Below are 7,102 nucleotides of genomic sequence, written 5' to 3'. Positions count from 1 at the left end.
ATGGTAATATCACAGCCACTCAAACACGGTTCATTATAGAGAGGAAAGCCATAAAAGAGACAGTTGCCTTTCATGGATAACTGACTTGCAAGTGGCTCACATTTCTCCTCAGAGCTGTCTCACCTGTTGTTCATTCATACGTTGAATCACTATAGCATGCTACAGTTGTGCCTACAGTTTACAATGAAGTATCCACTGTGTGTTAAAGGCTTTTGATGGACTGACCCTGTGGTCCATGTACGCATTATTTCCAGGGAGCACAGACACCATCATCACTAAGAGTGGATAATGTGTTTTGGTGCTCTAAAGTGGGTGATTAGCATATAAGCATCGTACCACCATTACTACTATTTATGAACTATATGAGGCAAAACAAAGCCAAATGTGAAAACACATTGTCATCAGACTGCAGCACCTGGTTTCCAAGGAAACAGGGTGGAAGACAGTGAATAGTTTAAGATAATACTACGTGCCTTTTAGCACTCAAGTGTAAGCAAGACGCACTACAGAGTGAATCATCTAGGATTTTGAATGCTCATAATTCGAATTAATCTCTTAACTCCTAATCCCTCACTGTTGCTTAACTCCCTCCCAGGAGAAGGTGCTACCCTGACAGCCTTTCCTGTCCCCTCCCAGCACCCAGGTCATTGATTCATCTTTGGGGGAAACATGTAGAGGGGGCCTGTGTATCCTCCAAACATCTTACCGGTGGCTGCTGGGAGTTGAGCGCCCCCCTCTTGGTGGACCCCCCTCTGGAACTGATCCTCTTCCACGACTCAGAGAAACGCCCCCTGGTGGTGGGGCGCCCCGGCCCAGATGTCCCGGACGCAACCGAGGAATCGTCCCGCGTGGAGAACGGCCGATCCCTGCGCAGCTCCCTCCGCTCGGACCACTTCTTCTTGGAAGCCATCGGTGTTGAAAATGTGGTCAAAGAGAAGTGATAAGTGAGGAGGGTGTTCAAATCAAACTCGCGCCACAGCTGGCATCTTCCCTTCCTAACTCCTTCTGAACTAGCCGGAGTAGCTCAGTGTCTCTGTACTTTCTTCAAGTCTCCTTGGTTACTTTGAAAGACTGTGAAATCTCCTTTCTTCTTTTACTTTTCACCTCTTCTGATTTGCGTGGGACAACAGACCTTTGTTTGCCCGGCTGCACTCCTCTTCTTCTTTCCCTCGGAGCATTCCTCTAGGAGAGATGCGAGTCACAGAGGAGAGGTGGCGAAGCAGAAGGTGCTGCCTGCACCCTGTTGAATGTGCTGTTACTGAGGCTCGGCCGGTGATGCTGTTTTCCCTCCTCGCAGGGAGAGAGAGTGAGAGAGAGAGAGAGGGAGGGAGGGAGGGAGGGAGGGAGGGAGGAAGGGAGGAAGGGAGGGGGTTACGATTTTCTAGATCCGCGGTGTGAAGGCGGAGGCTTCAAAACAGAGGACAAAATAATAACAAGCGGAGCTCAGGAGGTGGGCAGATAAGAGTACCAGCGAAAGAGGGCGAAAAGACAGCACGACAGGTGGAGGGGAGCCGAAGTAAAAAAGCCTCAGAGCAGAAAAAACAAAGAACGTCTCTGGAGTAAGGCAATAACGCAGCGCGGCGCTTTAGGCTGGGAAGGGAGATGATGAGCCCCCCCCTGTTCAGTAAGACCCTCTCAACTGCGAGGCGCTGGAGGCTTCTGAATAGCGCAGCGCGAGCGAGCGTTCCGAGCTTCATTGCACAATCTAGCTCTCCTTACCGTGCGGGCTACATTGTCTCTCCGTTCTTTCTCTTTGATGTGCATGGTAGAAGTCATGAGTTAAAGCCACCTGAGCCTCAATGTCTCGTTGCGATGGAAGAATAAATGTATGATAGCAAATGAAACGACTCTTGTGATGATATCAATACCGGCTGCATATCTGTCATCTTCTTCTTTGCTCTCAAAGTTTCAATCAAACTCCTTCAGATGTGGCTTAAAAGGTCGTCATGCTGTGAGGGTGGAGTTGACAAAAAGGTGGGTTTAGTATTGCTTAAAGGAAGATGTGGAGCATAAATGAAGTGGAGACAAGGAGACAGAGTTAATGAGAGGAACATGTCTAAACAGCATGGACATGCCGTGTCCTCCCAGCAAACCACCTACAACTGGGACTAGCTCCGTATGTACTTGTACGTGCGTGTGTGCGGGCGGTGGATAATGACTGCCAGTATCTGTGCGCGTGGTGTGGTGTGTTGTGTGGTGTGTGGTGTGTGTGTGTGTGTGTGTGGTGTGTCTGTGTGTGTGCGTGTGTGTGTGTGTGTGGTGTTTTGTGTGTGTGTGTGTGTGTGTGTGTGTGGGTGTGAGAATGAGACAGAGAGAGAGAGAGATGTATTACTGTGCTACTAACAGACAATGAAAGTGAAAAAGCAAGGCGATATTCCCTGTAAGCTGAGAGCAGGGAGATAATAACAACTTTTGAACAACATAGAACGACACCCATGGGACTCAAAGTCAGCCCGTACAACTGTTTTGACATGATGAATATTATGTGTGAATAGTTCATTAAATTAAGCTGAATGCAAGTGGCAAAATACTAATGCTACGAAGCAACTCTACAAGTAGAAATGTTTAGTCATGCAAATCAATGTACTGGAATAATGATAAGAAGTTTTGGCATGGTCACCCAGTAAATGTGTGTTAATGTAGACAAAATAAGCCCGAACATTGAACAAAGAGCTAAAACAATAGTCGAAAATGAACATTATTGATCAATAATGAGGAAAAATCAATATTTCTCGTACAAAGCAGACATTGAAACCTCATATGGGCTCTGGAAATACACCATTGCCTCTTTCTCACTTTTTTACCAATGAGTTGATTAAGCTATATTCAGCAAGTAATCAATAAGTAATAAGAAGATCAATGTATCAAGAGGGCACTGTACATGTATATCTGTATCTCAGACATGGTCATCCTTTGTCAAATTGGCATTATTGGAAATGTATGCAATTAAAATACCAAATGCATATCTCTACACTAAAGAGTAAAACAAAAAATCTCAACCAACCATTAAGTAATCACTATTCCTAGTCTGTTTAGTCCTTTTCATATAGCGAAAGAGTCAGTAAATGTGCATTATATTACATATTAAGTTAAATGACACAAAGAAACGCTGCTTAAAAGTCACTAAAATGGAGTAGCTAAAATGTTGTCACGGAACTAACTACTAAACGTATTAATGAAGCTACAAACTTTACATGATGCTTTATGCCTTAGATATGTTGCGTTTTGTTTGCCATGCAACAACTAAATGTTGCAAGAAGAGCCATAATAGCAGGAAATTTAGGAATTTATAGGTTCTGTAGGCTCAGAGACAGTGGCAGTTAATAGGCTACTTTACAAGATCCTAACTGCTTAGCATGAGCTGGCTATCTGCTAATGAACCCTCATCAACACAGAAGAACGTTAGCAAAGACGCAATTATACTAACTACGATTAAATAATTGCTCAACATGACTACAAATAAATTATCGAAACATTAGATTACTTTATGTTTGACTTTATCTTACTGACAGTAAATGGACAGTGACAAACACAAGTCACATGTTGCTCTGTCTCACTGCCATTTGCCGAGTAGTCTTTTAAAAAACTACCACTAGAGTCGCCTGATTCAAAACATTTAAAAAACATCGAGGGAATTATAAGGGTATACTAACACCTGGGGTAATCTACGAACAGTTATTTTACGCCTTAGAAAAGTCTGGCGGTGTTCGGTCCTACGATAGCTGTTCTCTTTAGCATAGTGCTAGAGTCTCCTGATGAGTAACTTTTTATGCTTGCTGGTTCGTTAACCTGCCCTGGAGCAGTATGTGCAGCTAAGAGCGTTCAATCTCAAGTGAAAGCACTGACCAATCATTGAGCTCATGTCGTGTTAGTTAAATCGATCAATTTATTATCTAGGAGAAAGGACAATACCTATAAAAGCATCGCCGGTTGCAGGAAAGACGGCCTGGCAAAAACTTCAATCCGACTGTGGATCTTGTGAACATTAATAGAATATCCCTCCCAATTTCAGAGCAATGTGGACTATACTCTTTGTATAAGGCATTATGCGTTAAGGAAGTTTACGTAAAATATCTGCGCAACCAACATAAGTAACCGGTATCAGAGTATTACTTATGAGTAACAGTCCGCGGCACTACCATTCTCTATAATGTTCATTATCTATATGTGTCTATTCTATTTATATATTCTTTCTCCTCCTCTTTCTTCAATTATGTATTCTATTTGATTTCTTTGTCTCTATCTCTATAATATGAAATCTATCTATCCTGTATCTTTCACACATCAGAACATAACCATATAATCTCTTTCTTCTGTATTTCTCTAAAATAATTACTATATATATCTATATCTTTTTCTATTTTTATTTATCTCTTTATTTATTTTTATATATTTGTATTCTCTCCATTATAAGAATTTGTTTCGTCTTATATTTATACTATTGAAGATTCAATACCTTATCTCCTATATATTCTAAATGTAGTGCCTTGGAATGTTACATAGAATGGTGACCAGAGACTGTAAACTTAGACTATATTTAAACTTTATCTAATTCACTCAGTAGTCCTTACCTCACTGAGCTGTAGTCATCAGCATCTCTATGTCTATCTATGTGATCTCTCACTCTCTCTCTCTATTATTATCTATCCTTCTAGTGTTCTATTATCCTTTAGAGTCAGCTAGCATCCTCTATATTATCAAGCAGCTGTCCTGTTGGGTACCGGTGCACCCTCGCTCTGCTGTCACTCGCATTTGTCTATGCTGCTGCGTGCGCCAGGATAACCAAATCCCCATTTTCTAGTCACTTCTATTCTCTATATATCTCTCTCTTTAAAAGGGTTGGTTCATTTACTTAATTTATGATATGTTACATCTAAGGTCCCGTAACATATGTATGTTCTATATACTATATATATATCTCCTCCATATATCTCTCATTCTCTTCGGTCTCTCCTCTCATGATTCTGTTGCCGTGTTCCCATAGGCTATATAATTATATACTCTTGTATGTCTACGTACCTTCCCTGCTTTTAATTATCTAACTCTCAATTCTTCTTCTCTCTCTCTCTCTCTCTCTCCCCCCTCCTCTCCTCCTCTCTTCTCCTCTCTCTTTCGTTTCTTCTTCTTCTCTCCTCTCGCTTCTCTTCTATATTTCTCAAATCATCTCTCATATATCTCTTCTCTTTTGTGCGATTCTTCTTCTCTGTTATGTGGCGGAGCCGCGGATCATAGGAGGTTTCCTTCTATGTTCTCTATGTCTCTGTTATCTGTCTCTCTCTATATTATCTTTCATGTTCTATTTTCTTATATCTTCTTATTGTCATATATATTTAAGCAGATCACATTATTATGTTGATCTGAATACATATATCTTTATATATTTATATATGTCATATCCTTGAGCGGCGTGTCTAGACGGTGCATGATATCATAAACCTGTAATGTACGCTATTCAATACACTGTTGCTTTTTTTTATCCAGCAGTATTCAGGCGCACTGGGTGCGCATGAATCAACACTTTTTGGGTATTTATGATTGCTGACATAAATTAAACTACTACAAAAGTGTCGAATGTAGCCAATCGTTATGATTTTATCGTACACCTGTGCGTTGTTACATAGCCTTAGACGAAGTGCTGAATGTCTAGCTGGTCTATTATGTAAAATACGATATAAAGAGTTCTTACTTCGCTATTCAGCTACGGATTGGTCTGGCTGCCAACGTCGCGGAGAAAGATAGTCTCAATAGGCTGATGTATAAAGGCTTGGTGCTCTTTGTTATAATATAGTGTTTTATTATGTAAAAATGCTGATGATAATGCGAAATGTTGGGTTGGTAATAGAAAAATAAATTCAGGATAGGTTTTTATCCGTTCAATAAAAACGATATATTTATAAAACCAACAAAAAACAAAGTAAACAAGGTGAGGTATTCCGAGAATATCATTTTCTATAACACATTGTAAAAGTTACTTTTCGACACAGAAAACGTATGTCGGATACAACTCAAATGACAGTAGGCTACTTACGCGAGATTACACTTTTTATGTCATCGATTGAAAATGCGTGACAGTGGAAAAAGTCTGTAGTAAAACTTCTTCGATAGAGTGAGAAAATCAATTAAATATGGAGAAAAACAGACGGGGGGAAGTAATATTATGTGTATTTCTACCGTGACAGTTTTTAGGAGTCTAGTGTGTAACGCTGTCATGGCCTTCTCTCGTACCGGCGGTAACCACCGTGTTCTTTAACATCACCCACACACAGGGGCGTGTGGTTGTCCATGGTTACTAAAACAACAACTTTGTGTTGTCATTGATATAACCTCCCATGTACAGTAGTATCCCCAATTGCCTCGACATACAATTTACACGATCCATCATCCATGAAAACACCGCGAGCCAGCAGCAGAAGACCACACAACCAGAGTACTCGTCTTGAATATATATGTAATGGTAATGTATGAGATGGCCACATTGTCTCATACGCAGCTCATGGAAAAGGATCTTAATAGCAAATGCAAAAATAATAAATCTGACGTGTAGTATAGCAAATAAATCATAAGAGGACATCTGTTCAGTTTAGTAAATTGTGAGGCTGACTGTAAATGACCCACACACCACATATGTTCAATACATGCAATTACAAACACCCACCAGCGCTTGTTTATCTGACAGATAACTGTAGCAACACAATAAATCTCTAGTCTGCAAGTAACCTTTGGCAGAGAGGCTTTTTAATTGCTCTCGTCGAGTGGTGGAATATTTTGTGCATCTCTGACTCTAACAAGACACAAAATGAAGGAAAATGCTTGTGGAACATTTCAGTTGGTTTGTAACCTCCAAAACAAACATCATGGTCAGACCGTCACAAGAACACTCCTATCTGCAGGCTTCCATCAACATTCATCTCTGCTGACAAGACAATTTATTTATCTCTCTACTGGTAGATCGTAGGGACAAGATATTTCCACATACATGTTGTCAGTATTTGTTCCACTAAGAAAAAACAACCAGTGAGACAGTCGTTATCATATGTAGGTGCAAATGTGCCGAGTAAAAAGATCATGAGAAAGAAATCGTGTTTTTCCTAAAAGCGGCACT

General features: G+C 40.6%; 1 long non-coding RNA gene across 1 annotated transcript in view; it reads left to right on the top strand.

The window, feature by feature from the left end:
- Positions 1 to 3,748: 3,748 nt before the first annotated feature.
- LOC104965036 (uncharacterized) overlaps positions 3,749 to 7,102 on the top strand; it is a 25,363-nt gene continuing 22,009 nt past the window's right edge. Inside the window, exons 1-2 of the long non-coding RNA XR_800500.1 lie at positions 3,749 to 3,759; positions 6,187 to 6,197. This is a non-coding gene — a long non-coding RNA (uncharacterized lncRNA). The remainder of the gene's footprint in view (positions 3,760 to 6,186; positions 6,198 to 7,102) is intronic.

This window comes from Notothenia coriiceps, unplaced genomic scaffold (genome assembly GCF_000735185.1).
Source record: "Notothenia coriiceps isolate Sejong01 unplaced genomic scaffold, NC01 NC01_scaffold00037244, whole genome shotgun sequence".
Lineage (NCBI taxonomy): Eukaryota > Metazoa > Chordata > Actinopteri > Perciformes > Nototheniidae > Notothenia > Notothenia coriiceps.
The sequence above is the reverse complement of the archived record's forward strand: the minus strand, read 5'-3'. Positions and strand labels throughout refer to the sequence as shown.